Here is a 27,223-nt window from a genome sequence, read left to right as displayed (position 1 = left end):
GCTGGGTCTGAAGTCGGAGCTGTCTATTGCAGGAGGGAGTGGGCTGTTTGGAGTGGGAGAGAAACAGCCCCATCTGCCAGGCTTTCTCTGGCGCTCCCCCGAGGGCCCCACCAGCACCGCAGCCCACCCCCTGGAGCCATGGGGACAGCTCTCCAGGCACACTCCAGGGGGCGGGAAGCTTGGCTCACACTAAGGCAAAGGACTTCCCCATGCATTTTTTCTTTTTGTAACATCAGCTTTAACAAATTATTACAAGGTGAGGAAGGTGACCCCAGTCAGTCTGTTTGGGCTAGAGATCGATCCCCACTTGGCTCCACATTAGAGAAGAGAAGAAATAATTCTCTTACTCAGCCTGGACTGATGTAAGTCTTAAAATGAAGACTGTGCATGTTCACGCTCAGGTTGGCCCAAAGTTAGGAGTTTTGTCTCGAGGACATGGTGGTAGCAGTGATGTTGGAGGTAATGATGATGGTTGTGGAGGGGTGGTGGTGGTGTTAGGAGGTGACCATGGGTTGAGTTTGGTCGTGGTGGTGCTAGTAGTGACAGTAGAGGAGATGGTGGTGGTGGTGGAGGTCATCCAGTGGTATTGGCTTTGATGGTGGTGGGAGGGGGTGTTTTGGTGGTCCTGTCAGTGTGGTGGTGGTGGTGATGGTGATGACTACAGTTGTATATTATGGGGTAGTTTCACAATATAATTTTTGGATTCAAGAGAAATTTCCTTGAGAACTTGGTCACTTTTTTAGTAAGAAGGCACATTGTTCCTATTCAGATCAAATCTTCATGAAACTCCTCATCTGAATTTCTGTCCTATTTGTGTAACTCAGAGTAAAGATTTAAAAACGAAAGTTCCCTTTCTGAGGGACTAACTTCCTGCTGGTGGACTAAGTGCACTCTTGATTTAGGGACCAGGTGTCCCAACCCTTAGCTTTCTGTGCTTGATCACCCCAACCAATCATAAGATTGTTGAAAGCAGGTGCATGTCTTCATGTCTTATCTTTCTGAAGTCCTATACCCCTAAATAAATATATCTTAAGCTGGATGAAAACATGGATGGCTGGATGGATCTATGGGCATTATCATTTTCTTCCCCAAACACATGGTACCAGGATGCATACGATGGTAGAGGAAGGCGGGTGAGAGTGAGGGTCTCTGGGCCTCATGAGGAAGTGGGAATGGAGTTACCACCATCTATCGCCACTTCAACATCAGCCACAGGACTGGGCTCTCAGCACATGCGCACATTGACTCCAGGATCTTCATGATAATCCCACGAGGCGGGGGCTAACTTTCACAGACGGAAATCAGGATCAGGGATTTTCAACAATTTGTCTTATAAAATTATGATCAAAATTTTTAACTGGATTCAGAAAGGCATGGGTTCAGATGATAACTGTCTCTTAAAAAGCAGTGGCATGACTTTTATTAGATCAGATCTTGTCTTTGGACCTTCTCTTTCCCATCTGAAAAGTGGGAAAATAATAATTGTACAAGAAAGAATTAAATAAGGAAAGCCTGTATTTCTGGTATACAATAATAATCATCATGAATTTAATTTATATTTATTTAATTATATTTATTTAGTAAATATAATATTATCATGAATTTTATACACACATGTGCCTACACGTTCTGTGCTTCTTGCCCAAGACAAGAAACAAAAACGTGTCCAAAACATAATAGCTCTCTTTATTCTCTATTTCTCTGTTTAAGGGTTTCTAGCTAACCCCCACCATTGTACTAAGGATTGAACCCAGGCGTGCTTAACCCTGAGCCACATCCCCAGCCCTTTTGTATTTTTTACTTGGAGACAGGGTCTCATTGAGTTGCTTAGGACCTCCCTAAAATTGCTGAGGCTGGCTTTGAACTCACGACCCTCCTGCTTCAGCCTCTTGGGTCCCTGGCATTAGAGGTGTATGCCAGATGGCACAGCAGGCATCTAGCTTTTAAGTGGTGGAAACAGACTCAATTACCATGGGACTGTAAAGACCACACGTCCAGCCTGGGGGTGGGGTGGGGGTCTCAGCAGTCCACCTGCACAGAGCTCACAGCCAAGCTTGGGAGGCCACCAATGCTGAGCCCTGCCTGGGAGAGGAGCCCCTCCCGGGGGTCAACCTCCCAGACCTCCTGCCCCCCCCCCACAGCAGCCCACCTGGAACTGCTCTAGGAGTCCATTTCTGCTCTACCTAAGGGTTAAAAATTAATTTAACTCTGATGGCACTGACAGGGGAAAAGTTAATAGATGTTTTATTTTTAATATGTGAGGTACCTTAACAGGAATTAAGCTTAATGCCTCAGAAATGGGAAGGACTGCTCACAATCTGTCTCCCAGAATCTGTAGACTTTAGCAGGCAGCTGGAGGAATGGAAGACGTATTATTCCAGCAACTAGAGGCAGGATTGAAATGCCCCCCACAGCCATCGGGAGAAATCCCAAACAGTCTGCCAACCCAAGAAATTGACTCATAAATTGTCCAAATCCTCAGTTTCCCCTTATTACCTTGACCTCCCGTTTTCTTTACCATCTGGAAAATATATCATTTCAAAGTTTTAAAGATATAATAGAGCTTGTCACTTAGAATCATAGAATTTTAGAGCTGATTTCTTCCAGCTATAATAATTTATGATACTAAGCGAAGTGGAGGAAAGTTTATAACAGGAAATTGTGCTGAACCCAGGCCATACATTTTGTTTTAGACATGGCTTTTGGCTGTTTTCAAAAGCTACTAACTTAAAAAAATCTCTCATGCAAAACATTCTTCAGTATCCTTAGTCCGGCCCAACTCCCTGAACTGTTCAGGGGTAGACTTCAATCCATTAAGGAAACCATCAACTGCTTTACTCAGGAATTCTTTCACCCAATATTTATTAAGCATTTACTGGGTGTCAGGCACTATTGCAAGCATTTAAGGAGGCAGCAGCCAACAAAAGACTCGGAAGTCCTTGCCTTTATGGGACGGATGGGCATTCCAGTGCAGAGAGACAAAAATATTAATGAAAAATATTTTATAGCATCCTAGAAGGTGACAAGTGCCGAGAAGTAGACAAACCAAGGGAGAAGGGAAGGCTATTGGTAGAGTCCATTACAAACAGGGTGCCCAGGCAGGGCCTTACAGAGAAATGAGGCAGAGTAAAAACTTAACAGAAGTGAGGGGAGGAGCTAAGGGACAATCCAGGGACAGAGCACTGGGCAGAGGGACCCGGAGCTGCAGAGACTAGGAGAGAACTTGCCTGGTGTGTTGGTGAATCAACAGGAAAGCTGGCAGGCTGGACGGGGGTGGGGGGCCCAGGTGAGCCAAGGGAATCCGTGGGATGAAGCGGAAGGTCAAAGGTTGCTCCAGGCCTTAGAACTGGTGCATGTGAGTGACCACACATCTTGACTGCCCAGGACATCCCCGATTAGGCCTACCATCCTGCAAGAAATGCTAGTAGTGACCCCGATCACTCTCACAGGGCCCCAGTTTGGTTGATAAATTATATGATGGCTGTTAGACTCTGGCTTTTACCTTGAGCGTGTTGGGAACTGAGGGGGTTGGGACAGAGTGACAGGACCTGACTTCCATCCACAGTGGCTCTCCGGCTGCTCCGTCTGAGAGAGGCTGCCAAGGAGCCCCGGTAGGAGGGGAAGTGACCCCAGCGAGCTCCGCCGGGTGTCTCCTCTGTCCCATTTGGTCTGTCTGGTGACTTCCCAGCACACGGCGGGGCTTTTCCAGGGTCTGATGTAAATTCTCTTTCCGAGTCTTCCCTGCCTCAGCCCATAGCCCAAGACCTCACAAAATTAAAAAGCTCCCTAGCCGGCTGGTTTTCTGGATTTTGTTTATTTTTGCCATTTTGTTTTCAAACCGACTTGGGTGTTTACACACTGTATTTAGTTATTAGTCAGCGGGCTGACTTCTGCTAGACAGTGAGGATCTTTCTCTTGAACAGGGAAACAAACTCCAATCACACTGTGGAAAGTTCCTCAGTTTCCATTTAAAATGCACGTTCATCCTGAGGAATCTGATGTGGACCCTGGACTGGTTATCCATGCAGCAAACCATCTCAAACCTCCTGGTACACAGTAGCCGCCACTCCATTTTGCCCATGGACTCTGTGGGTCAGGAATTTGGGCAAAGCTTAGTGGGTACATGGGGCTCTGGTAGGTAGAATGACCAGAGGTCAGGTGAGCCGGGATTGGAGGACCTATTTCCACGATGGCTTTGTCCCTGCCTGTCTTTCCCCTGGGCTGGGCTCACTCAGGGTTGCGCTCCCTGTGGACGCTGGCCACAGTCTCTACGCATGCCCTCTCCAGCAAGGTGGCCTCAGTGTTCTGGGGAACAGGAAAGAAAGTGGCTTCGTGGCTGAGCCTGTGAAGTCAGTGGCTTCGATCCCCCCACTCTCTGGGACTGGAGCATCATAAACCTGCCCAGATCCAGAGGAAGGGACACGCCCTCTCTTGGGGGGTGTGTGGAAGAATCTGCAGCTGTGCCTTTAAAGCTGCCACAGTTCCCCCTGCACTGATGAAGGACCCGAGGCTCGGGGAACGTGGGTGACTTGTCCAGAGTCACCCGACTGAACATGCTCAGCACCTGCTGGGCCACAAAGCACGTTTCTTTCCTCCTCGTCGGGACGTCTTCTGCTGTCACCTGTGCCCAGCAGAGTTTGGCACGCTGTGAAGGAAGGAAGGGGTGAATGTGGCACGGCCAGCAGCTCTGGAATGTTCTCCAACTTCTGCTTGTGACCTGAATGGGTGGCCCTGAGGCGGGGAGTTCACACCGTGTGACCAGAGGCATGGAAGACCCTAGAGGTGTGGGGGACACTTCATGAAGGGCTCCGTCTGCCTGAACCCTTTTAACTTACAGACCCCTTCTGACGTTGCCAGCCCCAACAAAGGGGTAAGACCCATTTGGAGATGGGCCAACGCAACTGCTAGGTGGCCTGGGTGGCAGTAGGCTAAGCACATCTTCCTTCCCCTGTAAGGACAACAAGAAGCCTGAGACAGGGAAGACAGGGCCCTTCTCTACTCCTGCCCGTCCCTCCCCAACTCACAGTCTGACCTTTTTATAAAGGTGAAATATGGCTGGAATGAAAGCAGTCTCATCCTTGATCAAAAAGCTACAAATCAGAGGTCTGAGCTCACATCCCGGCCTCACCACAAATGTGCTGTGTGTCCCAAGAGAATTCACCTCCCCTCCCTGAGCCTCAGCCTGCTGTTTGTTATCTGAGAGTCTGTGATGGGATCGCTGTCCTCCCACATCAAACCTCCTGCAGTCCCAGGGGCTGGACTATGACTCTCCCTTGCCTTGGCCTTCACACCTGTGCCTGCACAAGCCCGGCTCAACTTGATTCGCACACTGCTTGCCAGTCACGGGGGCCTGGGGGTGGTTGGGAGATTTTCCCCCAATCTTGCACCTTTTCTGTGAAGTCACAGTCGTTTCTATCTGTTCGTTCTCTCTCCACTCCCTTGTAGTCACCAGGGGCTGCTCGTCTAGGCCCAGCCCTGACCTTGGGTGACAGGGCCACTGTCTTCCTGGCATGCTACGAAGCAGGCTGCCTTGCTCCCTGCCGCCATGCTCCTCACCTGGGCTGTGCCGGTGCCTCTTCCCTGCCCTTGTCTGCTTGGTTTCTGCATCTGCTCTTGCTGTCCTGCTGCAGCGTCCACACAGAAGCCAGGGTGGCCTTTACTGCTCTGCTTTTTGCTTATTTTTGCTTTGTTTGTTTCGGTAAAACATACACAGCCACGTGGACCGTCTTGACCATTTTCAAGGGTATGACTCCCTCGGGTTTGGTACGTTCCCAGGGCTGGGAACCCCCCCCCCCCAACCCTCTGTCCATCCACAGGACTTTCTCCTCCTGCCAAGCTGAGTCTGCTGTCGGGACACAGAAGCTCCCTGTCTGTGACTGTCTCATCTCACTCAGCCCAGTGACCTCATGGTTCCTGTCGCTGCATGTGTCAAACCATCCTTCCTTTGAAACAGTGAACAATACTCCATTGTGGGCGTGTGCCCCATCCCATTTATCCATTCATCCATCAGGGACATTCGGATTGCTCCTGCCTTTTAGTTCTTGTGAATAATACTGCCATGAATGGTGGTGTACAGGGCCACCTTTGAAAACTACCAATCAGTTCCTGTCACTCTTCACTCACCAAGTGAAAGTCACCAAGGCTTAGCACCTTTCCCTTGTCCACCGGCCCCACCTCCTGCACACCACTCCCACTCACCAGGCTCCCTCCGGGTCAGCTCGTCCAGTCCCCAGATGCACCAAGCACAGCCTCACGAGGGCCTTTGAACTTGTTCTGTCCTCTGCTAGGGAGCTTTTCTGTCCAGCCAGAGCAAGGCCAGCTCCTTCTCGCCACCCAGGTATCTGCTGAATGCTCTGCTCCTTAGAGGACCTCCCTGTCCCTGAGCTGCAGGAACCACTTGTAGCCACCAGGGGCTGCTGGTCTAGGCCTAGCCCTGAGCTTGGGTGACAGGGCCACTGTCTTCCTGGCATGCTACGAAGCAGGCTGCCTTGTTCCCTGTTCAATCACAGAGCCCAGGACAGCCTCTTGCCTGGCACACAAGAGGCTCTCTGAGTGAATAGTGTCCACATATTCGATTTGACAGTCCAGAGAGGAGGTGTAGCAGCACAAGGGTCTCAAGACCCTGAGAGGAGCTGGCAGCAGGGAGGCACAGGATGCCTGGTGTTGACTCCTGTTCCTCTTTCACCTCCGTTTAGCTCTGGCTTCCCCTTCCCTAGGTCACTGCTTTGGCCACCTCCACTGGGAGCCTGCCACGGACCACGTATGGCATGGCAGGAGACATGGACACAAGAACACCAAGGCACAGGTCCACTCTCATCGGTGTCAGGCTCTGTGTTCTCAGAGGAGACCTGGCTGGGCTCAGGTGGAACAATTCTTTATAAAGGTGCACCTAAGACACCGCACCACATAATATATATAAAGAGAGAGCCCATTAGTCTGTGTCTTGCCCACGTTCAAAACGCGAAGTCATTTTTCAGGCTTGGCTCGAGTTCTCCTTCATCAATAAGAGCTACAGCCCTGCCAAGCTGGGAACAGAGAGCTCTACCTGCTGCTGAGATAGGCAGGCTCCGTAACAGGTGACGAGCATGCTAGCCATCGTAGGAGCCCAGTGGGTTCCGCATGTCTCCCAGGCTGGGCCTATCAGAGAGTGTCCAGCCTAGTGCCACTGTGACAAAACCTCCCACTGGAGAGGTGTATCAAGGATCCCCTGCTAGGAGCAACATGACACGGCAGAGAGGCCTCCAGGCCATCCCTTGAGAGGTCTTTAAAAACCTCTTTGGGGGGCCGGGGATAGAGCTCAGTTGGTAGAGTGCTTGCCTTGCATGCACAAGGCCCTGGGTTCCATCCCCAACACCACAAAATAAATAAGCAAACAAACAAATAAATAAATACCTCTTTTGGGCCTCAGGTTCCCCCAAGCGCAAGAGCGAGTAATCAGGCCGGGTGGCCTATGGGTCCCTTTCTAGCTTGGAAATGCTTAGCCTTTGAGCTCTTTGGGCAGATACAAGAAAAGCATGCAGAGAGGAACGTGAGGGAGCGCAGGGAGCCCAGCCCGCTGACACCCCCCACTGTCCTGCCTCGCACTGGCCTTTAGTCAGGGGTCCACTTGAGGACTCAGCTAAGAGTGAATTTGCCTTTGTGGGAGGAAAAAAGAACAAGAGCGAAAAAAACCCCTCCCCCTCCCTCTAAAATGAGCAGCTAAGATCTATGGCCTGGCAGAGGGTGCCAACAGCTCCCTCCTTGTGCTGAGGACGTCACGGGCTGTGCTTTCAGACCCCAGGCTGCAGATGGCATCTCAGGCCTCCTCGGATGCTCATGAGTCCCTTCAGAGAGAGCAGCTGCCCCTGCTGGCCGGGTCCCCTATCATCCCCTTGGTCTGCGTCCTTGTTTGCACAAAGCATGGCTTCATTCACTCATTCACCAGGCAAATGTGCTGGGCACTCTAGCTGAGCAGTGAAGGACAAAGTCTTTGTTCTCCAGGAGCTCGCTGTCCAGAAAGAAAGAGAAGCAGGGTGAACCAGCCACAGTGCTGTGATCCACGTCAGAGGCACAGGGTGTCCCACAATCTGCTCTTTGCGCCCAGGGAAAAGAACTTAATCCAGAGCTGGGAGGGTGCTTCTGCTGTCAGGGATGAGATGTCATTGGAGCTGTGCCTTAAGGGATTATAAAATCTCCAGTTTTGCCATTGTTAAAGGTTAAGAAGGACCACAACTGCAAGGGACTATGGGGAGATGTTCACACCAGGGCTTGGGGAGAGGAGGGAGTGTCTGAAGTAGGAGGGACAGAGAAAGGGGCCTTGTGAGGCCCCCAAGGACCAGCTGCAGCTGGAGGCTGTGAATCTTTCGTAGCACCAATGACAGCTTGAGAAATCATTTTTTCCTTGCACTGCTACGTAAGGCAAAGGGCCCCAGCAATGGAGAGTTGAGTTTGTCCAGGAGATGCTTTCAACGAACCGGAGCGGGAAGAGGGTCAGTGGCAGCCAGGTGGAGGGAAGCCCAGTGGAGACTGAAGGGAGGGTTTGGGGAGCCAGCACTGGGGGCTGAGCAGGGAGCTAAGAGGCTGCAGGTGGAGGTTACAAAGGAGGCAGCCCTGGAGAGGGAGGCTGAGCCTCACAGGGCCCAGCTGAAAAGTGGCAGAAGTTCCCTGGCCTCTGACCTCTCCCCTGTCCTTGGAGAAGGTCAAAGAGGACCTCCTAAAACACTCCATTCAATTCGATCAGACCAAACACGCAAACCCCGAGGTGGGGCCCCTCTTCCTCTGGCGTGCCAGGAAGCCTCACATCTCCTTATCACCCCTGGCTTCGGCTTCCCGCTTTGCTTAGTCTTCACAAACGCCTTTTGGGAAACCAACAGCAGCCTGGTATCTAACCTCAGGGGTGTTCACTGGGCCACCGACCCAGCACAAAATGTAGATTTTCTTAGCTGGACTGCAGAACCACCCAATAAATTCAGGAATCCATCATTTGCAGAGGAGAAGGGGAAAGAAGGAGAGCAACGACACCCCTAAGACCCCTGCAGGACCAGCTGCGATATGAGGGTATGCGGGTGCCCGGGGCATTGTGCCAGGCATGGGTGGTTCGTGTGCACACGCAGACGTGTGTGTTTGTGTGCCTGTGTGTGAGAAGGAAGGGTGGCCGAGCCTCCTAGGGAATGGAACTTTCGCCATCAGTTTCCATTGAGGTCTGCAGATGTACCCAATCCAGCTGCTTGGGCAGGCAGCAGTTTCCACAGTGTTTCCTACAACTCTAAGGGGTCTCTACGGCTGCAGATGAAAGGAGTTCAGGATGTTGGCAGAGCTTCTCACAATCCACTGTCACTGAAATGTGTCAGCAGCAGCAGTGCCAGCAGGCTGGTTGGGCTTGGAGGCCAGGACCTCATGGGAAAATCACCCTGTCAGTTGGAGTCAGATGCTTCCTGACCCACCAGGACGGCAGTGGGCCGGGCAGCCTCCACGGCTTCTGGACTACCCTCTGGGTCGCTACAGTGACACCCGGGCTGCTCTTGGCTTGGAGAAAAGCAGGACAGCTCCGAGCCACGCCCCACTCCCCCTGCCCCCCTGCCTGCCTGCAGAACAGGAGCTCCAGTTTCAAAGTGACCTTTGGGGACCAGAAGCAGCTGCTTCCTATCAGGAAGGGCATGATCAGTCAGCTTCTTGCCATGGCTTCTGGTTGCTTCTGCTGATTCAAAGCTGAACCAGCACCCCTAGGTCTCTGTGCGTCCCATGTGACCTTCCACGTTGGCCTGGTCAGGTGAACAGGGAGAGCACAGTGCACCATCAACTACCAGACTGGGAAGCCAGTGAGACGCCTGAACGCTCCTGAGAACAGGATGTGGAGGTAAGATGGGGTGGTCTGGCAGCCTGAGGAGGCCAGGTGAGAACAGCCCAGGTGGAGGTCCTGGGAGCTCTGCGGTGGCTCCCAACCTCCCCCCTTCCCAGGCTGAGGAAGGAGAAGCTAGGAGATTGCTTTCTTCTCCAGTGGAGAGCAATGAGACACACAACAGTGGCAGTAATCGCAGTGATGACCACCGCTGACATTTCCTGAGCCCTTACTACCCACCTGGCGTGCACTGAAAGGTTTCTTGTGGATCATCTCATTAAATCCTTGTAACAACCTTAGTGATGGGGACCTAATTGGGTCCATATTACATGTGCTGGGATGCAATTTGGCGATATTAACTTGGGGATTTTCTCTTGAGCTCCACACACCTCCCTGACCGCAGGTAACCAAAGCCTCTCTTGCCTCAGAAAACACGCTGCCCGTAAGTAGGGAGGACACAAAGCTGGGAACACATAACAACCCATGGACAAAAAGCAGAGACAACCCAGAACTTATGTCTCCAGGCAGGCACTGCTGAAGCCACAACAGGGTCAGGGCTTGAAGTCTGGGTGCTTTGGATTTCCCAACGGACTCAGACTTTTTGACTTGCTGTTTCAGATAGAAACTGTTTCCAAGGTTCCAAAAGTTAAGTTATTGGCTGGGCGTCAAAGGAACTGAAAGTGTCAGCCGTAAAGTGGCAAGAAGGCAGAATGGGGACCAGTGTAAGAGCCATGCCTCTCCCCCAGGATCCCCTGCAAAAGAAGCAGGAATAAAGAGGGGGAGAGAGACGGACAGTCCACAGAGGAGCACAGGAGGACCAGGGCAAGGAGAGAACCAAAGTCACCTCCGCTCCTGAGAAGGAAGCAGGGCTGCCCCTCCCCCACTTGGTACCCACCCCACCTGCTCCAAACGCCACCACAGCCAGCGGATAAGAACCCAAGTTAAGTGTGGGGACACCCCGGATGAGGGTCCTGGGCGGTCCCAGGAAGCAGCTGGGAAGGCTTGGAGCCTCTAAACACACACTCATACCCGAGCACACACACAGAGCACGCCCAGGCCACCTGCGGCCTGAGTCTCTGAGGGGTGGGAAGCCTTCCCTTAGTGACCCACCCTTCCCTTCCCCAGCTCACCGGGACCACCGTGTCCCTCGCTCTAGGCATCAAAAAGAGAAATTTGTTGTTTTTTTTTAATTATTTTACAAACAATTCAGAGTCATTGCAAAAAAAATTAGAAAATATGGACAAACACAAGGAATAATTAAAATCCCACCATTCAGAGAAAAGCACTATAAACAACTTATGTTCTTGTACATATCTATCTATAGACCTATACATATGATTTATATCTTTATGGCATTACCATTTCCATCAGTCTTAAAATCAGATGGAAAAGGACAAGAGCCTTAAATTAGACTGTGCCACCCAAACTTCAAGACAGCACTTATGTCAGAAATTTATGGCCCCGGAAAGCAACATAAAGGAAGAAGAGCATTCTGTGGATGAGAAAATGTGCCTCCAGGGAGGAAATGACGGAGCCCAACTCCTGACCCAAGGATCTGGTGCAGAGCTAGGTGACCTGCTCGTGACTCTCGAGGCAGCATCTCCCTAGCTCCTGCATCGGGCCAAGTGGCCGAGGTATCATTCTCCCTCTGCAGCTCAGACCAAGGGCTCCTTCCATTCCACGTAGGTGCAATGCTGTCTTGTAAAATGCCCTGAGTTAGGAGCTCTCCTTGCATTAGGGGCAGGAGGGCAGATGGATCCCTAAGAGAGCCACGACTCTCCAGACCTAGAGATTTGAGGGTCAATATCCAAACCACCGTCTTAGTGATCAGTGAACAATTTAAAAACCCAGACACACAGGACCCATGTGTTCCCCATAATGGTTCAAATGAAATTATATAGTCCAGAACATTTCAAAAGCAGGAGCTTATTTCAAACAGGGCATGTGAATGCTACCGATGTGTACTGTGAAAATTCGATAAGGGAGAACATCTAATGAAAACAGATAGAACATACAATCACAGGTCATGCATGAATTATTAACCCCGGGGAGTTTTCTATCAGTCCTGTGAACTATGGATTGCATCTCTGGTATACAATTTGGGAGCTGTTGGTTTCACAAGAGAGAGCTTGAAGCAGGAGATGTAGTTATTTCTTCTTTAAATATATACTGCAATTACCGGTCGCAATGACTAAATGTTATTATCCATCTGTTGGCTGTTCAGGGACCCGTAATCAGTACCCCTCAGCAGGTCTCCACCTGTAGCACCAGGGCTGCGGCAAGCCCACACCTATAAAGTGCTGAGAATTTATCGTTGAAATTTTTTACTGAGAGAAACTAAGAAATGAAAAACTCCTTGAACAGTTTTACAACTTCTGCTCAGAAACTTCTGATGGATTCTCATTGCAAGCAGAATAGAATCTCTGCCCTCCTGTTGGCCTCTCAGGCCTTATTGTCTGGTGCAACGCCCTCTGCGACTGGGTCCCCGGCTTCCTCCTTACTAACTCTGCTTCAGCCAGGCTTGTCTCCAGAGGCATTGAGAGCCCAAATCCTTCCCCGGGCAGCTGCTGTCCTCCCACCACGTCATTTCTTCCTCTGCTTGACTTTTTCTTCTTCAGGTCCCAGCTTAAACGTCACCTCCACAGGGAGGGACCCAGGCACCTTTTCTTAAGTGACATCTGCCTGCCCACATGGGTCCTCTCAGAGTTCTTGCATTTCCTGCAGGTCCCGATTACCATGGGGCAGGACGGCAACGACGTCTGTATCACTCACCATCGTAATTCCGGCTGTGGAATGAGTGGATGAACCGTGTATTTTGTTAGTTCAGGGCTGTGGTGTGAAGGGGCTGAGTCAGGACCTAGGACACATGTGTAGGGATCAGAAAAGGCTCTGCTCAGAGGTTAAGGGGGAGGTGCCCAGGGTGGCCAGCCGCACTGCCTCAACTCCCAGGGAACCTCGTATAGGAACCTCTGTCTCAGCATGCACCCAGTTTCTTCTCCTCGGTGACCCAGATCCTTAAGTCTGCTAAGGCTCCCAGTAAGTCTCACTTCCTCCTTAGAAAGGTCTCAGATTTCTTGGTCAGAAAGTCAAGAGACTCCTTAAAACCCTTGCTCCCCCAGCCGGGCGGCCTCAGCCCTAGTAATGACACCTTGATCGTACTCTGTCTCTATCAGGGGCTTAGCTTTGCGAGCTGGGTTTGACTTTCCCACCAGGTTCTATCTGTTGGATTGGAGTCTCTAAGCCTGGCCCACTGCTAGGCCTGGAAGTGGCGTGGGCCTCCCTATCCCGAGAGACATAGACTTAATGGACACTGACCCCCAAGTCCAGGCCAGGTGAGGCTTAAGCTTCCCCCTGGGTTTGCGGTTTCACACTCATGTCAACTAGAAGTCCAGTCCTCTGTGAGTTTCCTCTGCAGATGGCTTCTGCCAAAAAGGTCAACCCCTGCACAGAGCTTTGTATGGACAAAATGGGAAATTTTGCACAGAGGGACACCTCAAGCCAAGGACCACCCTTCCCCATTCGTTTCTTCTGGGTCCTTCCAGCGACTACTCCTTCGTCCTTTCTATGGGCCTTTGTCTTTGTTTTGCTTTGTTTTTCCTTCCCCATCTCTCCTTCCTCCCATCTTTCTTGGGAGCACAACAATTCTGCTTGGCCCTGGCAGAAATGTGGGCACACCGAAGGGTTTACTAAGAGAGACTCACCCCTGCAACGGCCGCTTAGCAAAGTTCTTCAAACACTCCTTATCCCACACCATAATCTCTCTCGGTGTTTTAATTAGTGCACTGGAGCCCCACATAGGGTTGGGCTCCTTTTGACATGACCAGGCATGATGGAGTAGACTGTTCCACTGCAGTCCCCAGGGCTCCTCTTTCCCCTCCCTCTCCCCCCTCCTGGTTCCCCTCCTCTACTCTACTGGTCTTCCTTCTATTTATTTGTAGGTTTTTAAATCAGTGCTTGATAGATACACATAAAGGTCAGGGTCACTGTGGCATAATCATGTACCTACCTAGCATCGTTTGGTCCATTGAATTCTCCTGTGCCCCCTCCCTCCCCCTCCATCCCCTTCCTTGACTCCACTGATCTCCCTTCTGCTTTCATGGGATCCCCACCCCCTCACTTTTCTTTCTCTTATTTTGCTCTAGCTCCACATATTACAGAAACACCCGACCTTTGACTTTCTGAGTCTGGCTTATTTCACTTAGCATGAAGCTCTCCATTCATTTACCAGCAAATGCCACAATTTCATTCTTCTTATGGCTGAATAAAACATCGTGTGTGTGTGTGTGTGTGTGTGTGTGTGTGTGTGTGACATGTTTTTATGTGTTCATCTGTTGAAGGGCACCTGGGCTGGTCCACGTTGTGGCTGTTGTGAAGAGCACTGCTGTCAACACTGACGTAGCTGAATCACTCGGGTGTGCTGCAGTACTCTCTTTGCGATAAGTGCCCAGGAGTGGGATAGCTGGGTCAAGTGGAGGCTCCATTCCTGGTCTTTTGAAGAACGTCCATACTGCTTTCCAAAGTGGCTGTACTGATTTTCGGTCCCACCAACAATGCATGAATGTGCTGATTTCCCCTCCATCCTTGCCAGCATTTACTGTTATTTGTATTCGTGATGATGGCTACTCTAACTGGAGTGAGACGAAATCTCACTGTAGTTTTGATTTGTATTTCCTTGATTGCTAGAGAGGTTAAACATTTTTTTTTCATGCATTTGTCAGCTATTTGTATTTCTTCTGTCGAGAAGTGTCTTTTTAGTTCTTTTGTCCCTTTATTAAGGAGCACTTGATAAAGATAGTGACTCCTAGGCCAGCATTCCTGCCCCTGAGCTTCCTGCTGTGCCAGAGAACCATGCCCTCTTCCAAAACTCTAAGAGAAGTGCCATCCAGAGACAGGAAACCCACCATTCAAATTAAAGTAAGATGGCAATAAAGTGACATACAAATACCTAGTTGAAGGGACTTCAGTCAAGCAAAAGGGCACGCTTTCCTATGGCGGCATCACACGAAGGCATTTATTAGTCTGGCAATTGGCAAAAAAGTCAAATGACTTTATGGGGCCTTTTTCTAAATTATATTTATTAATGCATGTAACATTGTTGAGAAATAGACCTCTGGGTAGATGTTGCATTGAGCTACAAGCTGCCTGCAGGGAGGCATTATAAATACCCACGGGAGCACATGTCACTATCTTTACAACTCACTGCGCACTTCATCAGCCTTCTAAAACCCAACTAGCAACCAAAGCGTGGAAAGGTATGAGGATTTCACAGCAAGTATACAGCACAGGTACATTTTCAGAGCCTGGAAATACATCAGTTGTCTCTAAGTGTGATAACCTGTTTTGGAGTTCTTTCCCGACTGCATTTTCTCACACCCCTTAGTTCTTTCTGATATGTTGCCATTTGCTTTTAGGAACCTGTCCTGGCTGATTCGAGTGAATGTGGTGGCAGGACTTTTCATCTTTGTTATATTTTCATCCTTGGAGACAGAATGGCAGAAGGCAGAGGCTCGCCGGGGCGGACATGGGCGAGAGCCTTCTTCTCTCCCCCTGGTGGCCCTGTGAGCATCTGTCTTCATGACAAACGCACGGAGTCCGGTTGAGGGTCTCCAGCCGGCCCCTAGGCCTCCCCTCACTCTCCATGTCCCATAACCAGGTGACGCAGTTCCAGAACCCTGGCGTCCAGCAGCCACGTCCAGAGCCCCTTGCCCCCAGTCTTCAGCCTGACCTCGGGCAGGACCCCAGGGCCACTCGGCTTCCATCTTGCTTCTGCTTGTTCCCAGCCACCTCCGTGGCGCTAAGTCACACTGATAGGAGTCGCCTGGCCCAGATTTCTGCAGCTTGCTTCCGTGTCCAGCTGGCTGCTTTCACATAGATTCGACAAATTGGTTGAAGATGGAGACGGGGAGGGGGAGAAAGCCAAAGGAAAAATAAGATGTAAGACAGGAGGCCAATGAAGCAACGCGACACGGACTGCACTGCTCACCTGCTGTCTCCCTCCTCGCTCCCACGTGGGAGGAGATGAGCCGCAGCCCGCCGCTGCAGACCAAGCCCCAGCGTGCAAGAATTCAGGCTCCAGCAGATACCAGCTTTGCCCCCTCTGTTCCCACTGCAGCTAGATCCGGGCTGGGAAGGCTTCCAAATGCAAACTAAGTCACGCTTCTGTGTAGCTTTTCAATGCTGCCTTAGTAATTCACACTCCTCTTTCTTGCTTGTCTAACCCCCACTGCCTCGGTGTTTCGACGTTTTTGGAAACCTTCCCTCCGTTCTTCTCTCAGCGATAGGCTATCATATTAGGAGGGTTTGACCTATTGGGAAATTGTCAGGCTGGTCAGAACTCGTCACCTGGGAAGGGAAAAGAAAGCACGATGCTACCCCCACCCGGGGCAGTCTTAGCACTAGGTGGATGGGTCTGGTGATTTCTCCAGGTAGCCAGAGGGACTGCCGAGAGCCCCCCACCACACCACTCCTCCACCGGTCTCTGTGGACTCGAATTCCTGCAGTCTACAGGTTTAATTTTAAGAAGTACGTCTAGACCATTTTAATTGGTAGGCACCATTTTTAATTGCTAGGGACACAGAGATAGCAGAGACGAAGCAGATATTCACACTCACCAACATCCTCAGCCGGTGACCTCGCTTCTTATTTCTTTGAGAAATGGAAGCAATCAGAAGAGGAATTCTGTCCACCCCGCCTTCCCCATCCATCCACCACCATGTGCTCTGCCTTCCCTCACGACTGGTCTCTTATCTAAAACCAGCCCTTCTCCTTCAATCCTGGGCCCCGTCCTCGGTCACCGACTCAAGGACCTCCGTCCAGCAAATGTCCTCTCTGTTCCGCTCTGAAGACAGATCTGACTTCCACAGTGCCAAGTCCAGTGGTCACTTCCCAGGCCTCCCTCATGTGAATTCACAGCTCTTAAGAGGAAACAGGGTCCTCACTGGTAGCAGCAAAGCCACTCAGTTCTCCTCTCACTCGCAGGAGCTCCTTCTCCTTTTTTTCCCATCGGTTCCCCCTCAATATTCAAATCTAAATGCTGGCATGCCGCCAGTTCTGAGGACCCCCTCTTCTTCCTTCTCCGCCCTCCTCACCCCTTTCCATGAATGTTCCTGATGGCTTCCCATTTATATCTCCAAGCTGGACTCTCCCTTGAGTTTCAGATTCATGTGTCCAACGTTCTCCTCCAGTGACCTCTGGGTGTGCGAACAGCCATCTCCAGAGTCTTGTGTCCTCTTTGGGGGCTTGAAGGTCTCCCTGTTCTAAATCGGATGCCCCTCGTCTTCCCCATCATAGCACATGCGATGCCAACGTTCTACTTGGACAGGCCAAAAATCTTGATGCCATCTTCCACACCTTCCTTTCTCTCACCTGTCGCATTCAATCCACCAGTTAATGTTAGTGCTCCTTCCCTCAAAATGTATCCAGAATATGACCATGACGCCCCGGTCCAAGCCACCGCCATCCCTCGCCAATCCCACTGCAATGACCTCCTGGGTGGTCTTCCTACTGCCAACATGTGCCCCGCCCCCAACCCCAGCCGTTCTCCACCAGCAGCTGGGTGGAGACTTCAGAACACAAGGCAGATGAGTCACATCTCCACTTGTCACCCTCCAACAGTTTCCAAGAAAAACTCACGTCCTCACCCTGACTCCCAAGGACCTACACAGTTGCCACTGCCCTAGGACAACACACTGGCTTTATCTTCTCTCTCTCTCTCTCTCTCTCTCTCTCTCTCTCTCTCTCTCTCTCGCTTACTTGCTTCCTGACTGTTCTTGGACTATCCCAAACATAGCCCCACCTCAGGGCCTTTGTACTTGCTGTTTTGCCTACTTGGAACTTGTCTCCTCCAGATAACAAACTCCTGGCTTATTCCTTCACTTTCCTCAAATCTCTTTTTAAATATTTTTTACATCTGAGACCATTTTACATCTTAGACTGCCCAGCATTGCTTTACTGTTCACATTTACTCTGTTTTAATTTTCTTTGGAGTACTTACCATTATCTGACATATTTATATGTCCTTTTTCCTTCCTTCTACTGTCAGAATGTAGGTTCCCTGGGAACTGTTTTTTTCATGGAAATATCCCCATTGCCTCTATCATGTGTTGAGTGAATGGAATTAAAAGCTCGGTGCTTGGCTTTAATGAGCTCACAGTCTAGCAGAGAAAATAGAGGTGTAAAAATACACCCAGGAGGCAACGTACAAAGCCCAGGGAGGGAAGCTGGCTGGGCGCACGAGAGCACCCAGATGCTGCCGCTGGGGAGGGTCACAGAGCTCCGTGGGAGAGGTGACGTCAGAGCTTCCGTTAAGGGGGAGACGGTGAGGTGCACGTGGGAGGGAAGTCAGGAGGGTGAAGCACCGTTGAGGGCCTTTTAGGCAAAAGAGCAGCCAAAGCAAACTCAGAGAATGCTGCGACTCCACGTTGCAGGGTAGGAAGCCGGACAGGTCAGGTTGGAGCACGCCTGCCCCCATCCTGAGCATGAAGCTGGGAGTGTGAGAGATGAGGCCGCAGACCAGCCAGAGTCCCACACAGAGCACCTTCACTGTCAAGTTAGTGAGCTTGGAATGGGACGGTGGGACACCTCAGGGCTGTGAGAAGGGGCTGCACACACAGGAACGCAGTAGGCTTCTTTGGGACTGATCTAGGCAGTGTGCTGACGCTGGGAAGGTGACAGGGAGGTCACCGTGTCACCGCTGGGCCGTGAGGTCGGGCAGCACCTGGGCTGCAGGAGGAACGGAGGGTGGGAATGGGCAGAGTGGTGTTCCCAGGGACCGTGGATCCCACTGTGCTGTCCCCACGAAGGTGGGGCTTACCTGGCGTCTTACTCCTCCCCGCGCTCTGCCTCACACCTGCGTCTAGAGATGGATGTGTGTCACCTCACCAGCTGCCAGAACCTTCCTGGGAAACCAGCCTGTGGACGGATTTTGAAAATACGATCTGGCTGTGTCCGGAGAGCTTCGCATGCTGGTTCCCCGGGACCACACGTGGGGACACTTTGCAAGAAAATTCAACAGAAGACAGATGGCAGAAGTCATGGGGCCTCACACCACCGACGAGACAGAGGGTGACCAGAAAGCAGTGCCCTGAGGACTAGAGTTAGCCGGCAGACCAGGGGGCACCATCCCCACCCACTTACTGACCTCCAGGGGGAGCAACCGTGGTTCCTTGACCCCACGGATGAAGCTCCATGTTTGTGGATTTATGGGTGAATTGCCCCACATTTCTCCATTCTGAATATTTTTGAGCTTATTACTTCGCCTCAGAATGAACACTCTAAATTTAGACCCAAACTCTTTCATGTTTCCAAGGGAACTGTAAATTACTTTGTGGATGTACACACAGCACAGCCAGCACAGTCTGCCTGATGAAGCCCCCCTTCTACTGTCACAGGCACCCCATAAATCACTGCCTGGCCCAGGCCCCTGGACAGCAGCTCACAGCCCCCAACAGATTGCCCTTGCTTCCCAGTGTGCCACTGCCTCGGACACTCTGCAGCGACAAGAGACTCAGGCCCTCAGCTGCTGCGGCTCAGAAATCCCCAAAGTCCCGTGTCCTGCTGCCTGCTAAGGGTTGGTTGATGGAGAGGAGTCGGGATGCCACATTTAACCTGGCGGAGCTCCGGCTGCCCTCAAAGCACCCTGCCCCACCTGGTAGGGAAGATGGAAGAGTAAAGGCCCAGCAGGGAAGGGGCAGGGTGTGGCAGGTGTTTGATGATGAGGCCAGTGTATCACTGGGGCCGCCTTCAGCTACAGAAAGATGAGAAACAACATGATGTACGCAGCAGAACATTTTCTCTCTCTCTCTCTCTTATGAATAAGACTCCAGGTACACTCGGGTCAGGTACACTGGGGTCAGGTACACTTAGGTCAGGTACACTCAGGTCAGGTACACTGGGGTCAGGAACACTGGGGTCAGGTACACTGGGGTCAGGTACACTGGGGTCAGGTACACTCGGGTCAGGTACACTGGGGTCAGGTACACTCAGGGCTGGCGGATGGACACACAGCATCATCGTGATCTCAGGCTCCTCCTCCTCCTCTCTGTCCTTCTTATGGTGTGGTTTTGATCCTCAAAGTCACTGTGTCATCCAAGATGGGTTCCAGAGCTCTAGGCGTCCTGCCCGACCCCGGCCAACAGGAAGAGGAAAGAGGAAAAGGGAAGTGCCCCAGGGTGCCATCCTCTGCTGTCAGACCCTATGGGCAGCCTTCTGAGCTCCCCACCTTGTCTTACCTTGGTCCACCTTGATCACCCCACACGAAAGGCTGGGAAACCGAGACCTTTAACTGGATGCAATATGGCCCCACGTGACAGGAGAGGAGAGGACCCTGGACATCGGGTGGAGTCCAGCAGTGCTGGCTCCAGCTGGGCTGTGGTCACGAGCAGCCGAGGACCTGTGACCTCAAACAGTCAGAGGAACGCGCCCTAAGATGATGGGGGGAATGAGAGAAAGAGGGAAAGGAAGGAAAGACTGGGGGAGGAAGAGAAGGAAATGAGAGGAGCCAGGAGAAGGAGAGAGGGAAGAGACTGGGAAGGAGAGAGGGAAGAGACTGGGAAGGAGAGAGGAGAAGAGACGGAGAAGGAGAGAGGGAAGAGACGGGAAGGAGAGAGGGAAGAGACGGGAAGGAGAGAGGGAAGAGACGGGAAGGAGAGAGGGAAGAGACGGGAAGGAGAGAGGGAAGAGACTGGGAAGGAGAGAGGAGAAGAGATGGAGAAGGAGAGAGGAGAAGAGATGGAGAAGGAGAGAGGGAAGAGACGGGGAAGGAGAGAGGGAAGAGACTGGGAAGGAGAGAGGGAAGAGATGGAGAAGGAGAGAGGGAAGAGACGGGGAAGGAGAGAAGAGATGGAGAAGGAGAGAGGAGAAGAGATGGAGAAGGAGAGAGGGAAGAGACGGGGAAGGAGAGAGGGAAGAGACGGGGAAGGAGAGAGGGAAGAGACGGGGAAGGAGAGAGGGAAGAGACGGGGAAGGAGAGAGGGAAGAGACGGGGAAGGAGAGAGGGAAGAGACTGGGAAGGAGAGAGGGAAGAGATGGGGAAGGAGAGAGGGAAGAGATGGGGAAGGAGAGAGGAGAAGAGATGGAGAAGGAGAGAGGAGAAGAGATGGAGAAGGAGAGAGGGAAGAGACGGGGAAGGAGAGAGGGAAGAGACGGGGAAGGAGAGAGGGAAGCGACTGGGAAGGAGAGAGGGAAGAGACGGGGAAGGAGAGAGGGAAGAGACTGGGAAGGAGAGAGGGAAGAGACGGAGAAGGAGAGAGGGAAGAGACGGGGAAGGAGAGAGGGAAGAGACGGGGAAGGAGAGAGGGAAGAGACGGGGAAGGAGAGAGGGAAGAGATGGGGAAGGAGAGAGGGAAGAGACGGGGAAGGAGAGAGGAGAAGAGACGGGGAAGGAGAGAGGGAAGAGATGGGGAAGGAGAGAGGGAAGAGACGGGAAGGAGAGAGGGAAGAGACGGGGAAGGAGAGAGGAGAAGAGACGGGGAAGGAGAGAGGAGAAGAGACTGGGAAGGAGAGAGGGAAGAGATGGAGAAGGAGAGAGGGAAGAGACGGGGAAGGAGAGAGGGAAGAGACGGGGAAGGAGAGAGGGAAGAGACGGGGAAGGAGAGAGGGAAGAGACGGGGAAGGAGAGAGGGAAGAGACGGGGAAGGAGAGAGGGAAGAGACGGGGAAGGAGAGAGGGAAGAGACGGGGAAGGAGAGAGGGAAGAGATGGGGAAGGAGAGAGGAGAAGAGACGGAGAAGGAGAGAGGGAAGAGACGGGGAAGGAGAGAGGGAAGAGACGGGGAAGGAGAGAGGGAAGCGACTGGGAAGGAGAGAGGGAAGAGACGGGGAAGGAGAGAGGGAAGAGATGGGGAAGGAGAGAGGAGAAGAGATGGAGAAGGAGAGAGGAGAAGAGATGGAGAAGGAGAGAGGGAAGAGACGGGGAAGGAGAGAGGGAAGAGACGGGGAAGGAGAGAGGGAAGAGACTGGGAAGGAGAGAGGGAAGAGACGGAGAAGGAGAGAGGGAAGAGACGGGGAAGGAGAGAGGGAAGAGACGGGGAAGGAGAGAGGGAAGAGACGGGGAAGGAGAGAGGGAAGAGATGGGGAAGGAGAGAGGGAAGAGACGGGGAAGGAGAGAGGAGAAGAGACGGGGAAGGAGAGAGGGAAGAGATGGGGAAGGAGAGAGGGAAGAGACGGGAAGGAGAGAGGGAAGAGACGGGGAAGGAGAGAGGAGAAGAGACGGGGAAGGAGAGAGGAGAAGAGACTGGGAAGGAGAGAGGGAAGAGATGGAGAAGGAGAGAGGGAAGAGACGGGGAAGGAGAGAGGGAAGAGACGGGGAAGGAGAGAGGGAAGAGATGGGGAAGGAGAGAGGAGAAGAGATGGAGAAGGAGAGAGGGAAGAGACGGGGAAGGAGAGAGGGAAGAGACTGGGAAGGAGAGAGGGAAGAGATGGAGAAGGAGAGAGGGAAGAGACGGGGAAGGAGAGAAGAGATGGAGAAGGAGAGAGGAGAAGAGATGGAGAAGGAGAGAGGGAAGAGATGGGGAAGGAGAGAGGGAAGAGACGGGAAGGAGAGAAGTAGGGAGAAGGCTGAGGGGGGAGCGGCAGGCTGGGAGTTCCAGGGACCTGCCTTCCCACCTTAGGGTGACCTTGGCCACCGGGCAGATCCTGGCCTTCTCCTCCAGGAGCCGAGGCCTTGCTCTGTGCCTCCACAGGTGTGGGACTCCCTGCTTCTGCCCTAGCCACAGGTGTCTCAGCTCCTGCTCTTGCCTAGAAAATGGGATCAGCCACAACCTCTGTCCCTGGGCTTCCCCTGACCGCCGGCTTTCATGGGCTCAGACTCAGATGGGTTGGTGCACAGGGTCAGGTGCATCTCAAGGGTTGGGGTTGCTGCTCACTTAGGGGGCCCCTTCCAGACCCGCTCTGGGAAAGCCTTCTCCACCTGTGACAGGCAACCCCTGCTTTAACCTCCCAGTCAGGAACCTGTCCCACCTCCACCCCCCCAGGAGGAGGCTCACTCAGGAGGCCTGCTTGGATTGGCAGTTGGGGCAACCGTATCTCAAGACTTGGTAGAAGACCCACGTGTTGTCACCTCTGTCAGGAGCCTGCAGAGAGAGAGGACGGGCCCCCAGCAAGAGGAAAGTGGATCCTCAGGGAGAGCTGAGGCCTGGCAGGTCCTCACTAGTCACCTACAGGATAATCACTTCCCACAGAGGAAGATCTTTTTCATCCTCAGCTTTGAGTTCTGGCCTTTAGGAACCAGAAGGTGACACCCATGCCCACCACCCATCTCTAATTGTGCTAGAAGCATCGGTTCCTCCTCCTCTGCCTCACCCCACTGCAAGAGAAACCCCATCACCAGAGGAAGATTCCCAGCCCTTTGGGAGGAAAGGTCCCAGGCCACTGAGATTATTTTTATTCTGGATCTTCCTAGACCATAACCACCAAGTGGATGCTAGCTCAATCCCCCAAGAAGGAAGAGAAGAGGAAAGGGAGGGTGTGCCTGCAGCATCACCTTAGAATTTAAGCTTGGGCAGACCAGAGTCTGTTTCCAAATCTAGTCTACATTATCATCAATGCCAAACTCATAGCTCTCTGCACAGGGCTGGCACTTAATCATTCTTCTTTAAATTTCTTTATTTGTTTTCATTAGTTATGCCTGACAGTAGAATGCACTTATGCACTTTGATATATCATACATAGATGGGATGTAATTTCTCATTTTTCTGAGTGTACATGTTGCAGAATCTTATTGGTCATATATACATACAGCATATATATACATATGACATACAGTCACATATATACATACAGAAATAATGTCTGTTTCACTCTACTCTTTCCTATCCCCACATTCCCTCCTTTCCCCTCCCATCACTTCCCTCTACCTAATCTAAGGTAACTCTATTCTTCCCTAGTGCCCCCCGACACCTTATTGTGAATTAGCATCCACATATTAGAGAAAACATTCAGCCTTTGGTTTTATGGGATTGGCTTATTTCACTTAGCATGATATTCTCCAGTTCCAACCATTTACTGGCAAATGCCATGATTTTACTCTTCTTTAACTCTGAGTAATATCCCATTGAGCATATATACCACATCTTCTTTATCCATTCATCTATTGAGGGACACCTAGGTTGGTTCCATAGTCTAGTCATTGTGAATTGAGCTGCTATAAACATTGATGTGGCTGTGTCCCTATAGAATGCATATTTTAAGTCCTTTGAATATAAACCAAGGAGTGGGATAGCTGTGTCAAATGGTGGTTCCATTCCCAGTTTTCTGATGAACCTCCCTACTGCTTTCCATAGTGGTTGTACCAATTGGCAGTCCCACCAGCAATGGATAAGTGTACGCTTTTGCCCACATCCTCACCAACATTTATTGTTGCCTGTATGCTTGATGATTGCCATTCTGACAGGAGATGAAATCTTAGAGTAGTTTTGACTTGCCTAGAGATGTTGAGCACCTTTTCATATGTGTGTTGATCAATTGTATTTCTTCTTCTGAGAAGTGTCTGTCAGTTCCTTAGCCCATTTATTGGTTGGGTTATTTGTTCTTTTGGTGTTAAGTTTTCTGAGTTCTTTATGTATCCTAAAGATTAATGCCTTATTGGAGGTGATGTGGTAAAGATTTTATCCCAATCTATAGGCTCTCTCCTCGTGTTATTAATTGTTTCCTTTGCTGAGAAGAAGCTTTTTAATTTGAATCCGTCCCATTTATTGATTCTTGGTTTTACTTCTTGTGCTTTGGGAGTCTTGTTAAGGAAGTCAGATCCCAGGCCGACATGGTGAAGATTTGGGCCCATTTTTTCTTCTATTAGGCACAGGGTCTCTTGTTAGATAAATATATGAGAAGAAGTTTGTTGTTTCTCAGCACCACATAGTTGAGACACGAACCCAAACACATTTTAATAACAAATTTATGTGAAAAACTTCCAAGGAAAAAGTGCAGGTTCTGATGTTTCTACCAATTTATTTATTCCTCCCTAAAGGTCCATTTGATACAGTCTCCAAGCGAAATGGCAGTTTGGAGAAGGGTCAATGCTGAGTGTCATGTGGATGATCATGTCCTGTGCAGGCTGCTCCCGGCCGCAGGGGCTGGTGAAGGACCCCATTCCTGGATGGGGTGCTCTGCTGGGGAAAAGCAGGTGTTGAGGCCAAATCCCGCCCCAGCCCCTTTCACCCATGCAAACCAAGGATGCCCCTGTTGGGCCTCAGAGAGACTCAAAACACTTGGAATAAAATGAAAATGAAATGTTCCTTATCAAACAAAATGACGTTTTTTAACTACAAATATGAAAGAGACCATTATAACAGTCATAATTTTACTCTAAGTAATGACATTTCATGAGGCCTTCTTTTCTATTTGGTAGGTACAAACAAATCTTATCTAAAAATAATGAAATTGGGAAATAGAAAATCTTGAAGGATTCCAATGAAAACCATGGTACTCGTCAGATGTAGAGGAAAAGTGTCAGACAGCAGGGAAAGAGGAGGAGCCTGATGGAGGAATCGGAGCCCTTCATTCCAATCTCAGTTCTGCTCCTGAGTGGGGTCAGTAGCAGATTAAATTAAAAAGATTTAAGGGACCCCTGTACACTCTCTGATTCCAAGACCGACTTTGGGCCCATCCGAAGTACAATTCTATCTATCATCATGCTCACGTGAGGAAACTGAAGCAAGAGAGTCATCCAAATGCAACTACTGGGACCAGGGTTCACCCAGGCAGCAAATCCAGATAGAATCTGCTCTTTTCACCACTGCGCTGATGTCTCCCATCCCCCCCATATATGTATAAATATATGTAAAATCTCTGCATCTCTACATATATATATATATATATATATATATATATAATCTGTATCTTCATCTACATGTCTATTCCAAAACTATATTTACATCTGTATCTATATCTTGATGATTCACAAATCACATTTGCACGTTAAGGGCTCTGAAATTTCTTCTGTTAAAAAAATCCATAGAGTTCTATTTAATTCCAAGATTCTTAAATTATTCAGTCGACACAAGGAACCCCCTTCAAACACTTTTTCTCTCTTTGCTTCTATTAACAACCCTCATCAAAGAATGTTCTAGAATACCATGAAAAAATCGTGCTGAGGTTTTAGCTATAAAAAAAAAAATTGAAGAATGAGGATTTCTAAAAGATGAGAATCTTGGATCCTAGGTTCAGCTTTCTGCTTTACTTAGACCAATATAAATATGACTAGATGACTAAAATCTAAAGGAAAGTTGTCAGATTGTTCAGGTCCTAAATGAGTTTAAAGGAAGTTGATAAATATAGAAAACAGAATGAACTCTATCCCTGTGTATCTAATTAATTGTTTAAGTAATTGAGGACAAATGATAGAAAGGCCAAGTCAAGTCAAGGATGTAGAATAAACTAAGTAGATAACATTTCTACTTACATAAGATGAGAACAGGGGAGTAGGAAAGAAAAACTTGAAATTCAAGCATAAAAAGATTTGCATCTAAGTTCACATTCAACCCATGGCTGGAACTCGGTTCCCTCTTAGGTGACCGATTATAATACTGGGTCTGGTCGATGCTCAAAAATTGCATGTTGATTTGAACAAATGTACAATCTTGAGCAATTTACCTCACCTCCTTGAGCCTGTTTCCTCACGAGTAAAATGCAGAAAATAATCATCACTTCCACTTCCAGCGTTGCTTAGGAAATTCAGTCAGAGGATGTATTTGTGAGCAAGTTTTAATCTTAACTTAGCCTGATGTCAGTGTTGGTGGCTACGAGTCCTGTCATCACCAACAATAATAAACCTGGTGGGTTTGAGGCTTGACCACACTAGTTCCCATCAGTTCTCGCGGCCATGTCTCCTCCAGAGTAGGGGAGGCTGGTCAGCACAGGTGTGCAGGGCAGGTGTGCCCCTCTGATGTAGGAAGAGGAATGGTGATGAGGGACAGGGCCTGGCCAAATTAGCTTCTAGCACCAAGGAAAGAACCCCTCAAGAAGCCCATAGACACGTCACTCATTGGTTCGCTGTTGTTACTTGTTGCCTTCAGTGACTTACACGTTTTGAGGTTTATTTACAGAGATAGGATGTGGTCCTTCCCCTTCCCCTTGACATTCCTCACAGCTACACAAAAGCTAGGATTTCTGTTAAATCCAGATACCAGCCCACAGTTGATGGAGCTGCAGTGCGTTTCTTGGTGCAGAGGCAGAGGTACCTGGGAAACACAGCTTCAAAACAAAAAAGAAAGCAAGAAAACAGGTTACCAAACCCCATACACACGCAGGGACACTCGGCTCTTGTTCCTGTTCTCTAGAGCAGCCTTCTCCATCCTGTGGCCACCAGCCTCCTGAGACAGGTGAGCCCTTGAGATGTGGCTGGGCCGTGCTCTGAGTAGAGGACACAGGCCAGATTTCAATGACTTAGCGTGATAAAGAGGCAAATATGACGT

General features: G+C 50.4%; 1 protein-coding gene across 3 annotated transcripts in view; it reads left to right on the top strand.

The window, feature by feature from the left end:
• The window catches only part of Tnr (tenascin R), a 385,191-nt gene that overhangs the window by 260,929 nt on the left and 97,039 nt on the right, over positions 1-27,223 (top strand). The window contains exon 1 of one of the 3 annotated variants that reach the window (XM_078022361.1): positions 9,658-9,835. The exons of the other annotated variants lie outside the window; for them this stretch is intronic. The gene's annotated coding sequence lies outside the window, so the exon portion shown is untranslated. Of the gene's footprint in view, positions 1-9,657; positions 9,836-27,223 lie in introns of those variants that run through there. 3 annotated transcript variants of the gene reach the window in all.

Source organism: Ictidomys tridecemlineatus, chromosome 10, assembly GCF_052094955.1.
Source record: "Ictidomys tridecemlineatus isolate mIctTri1 chromosome 10, mIctTri1.hap1, whole genome shotgun sequence".
Classification (NCBI taxonomy): Eukaryota; Metazoa; Chordata; class Mammalia; order Rodentia; family Sciuridae; genus Ictidomys; species Ictidomys tridecemlineatus.
The sequence above is the reverse complement of the archived record's forward strand: the minus strand, read 5'-3'. Positions and strand labels throughout refer to the sequence as shown.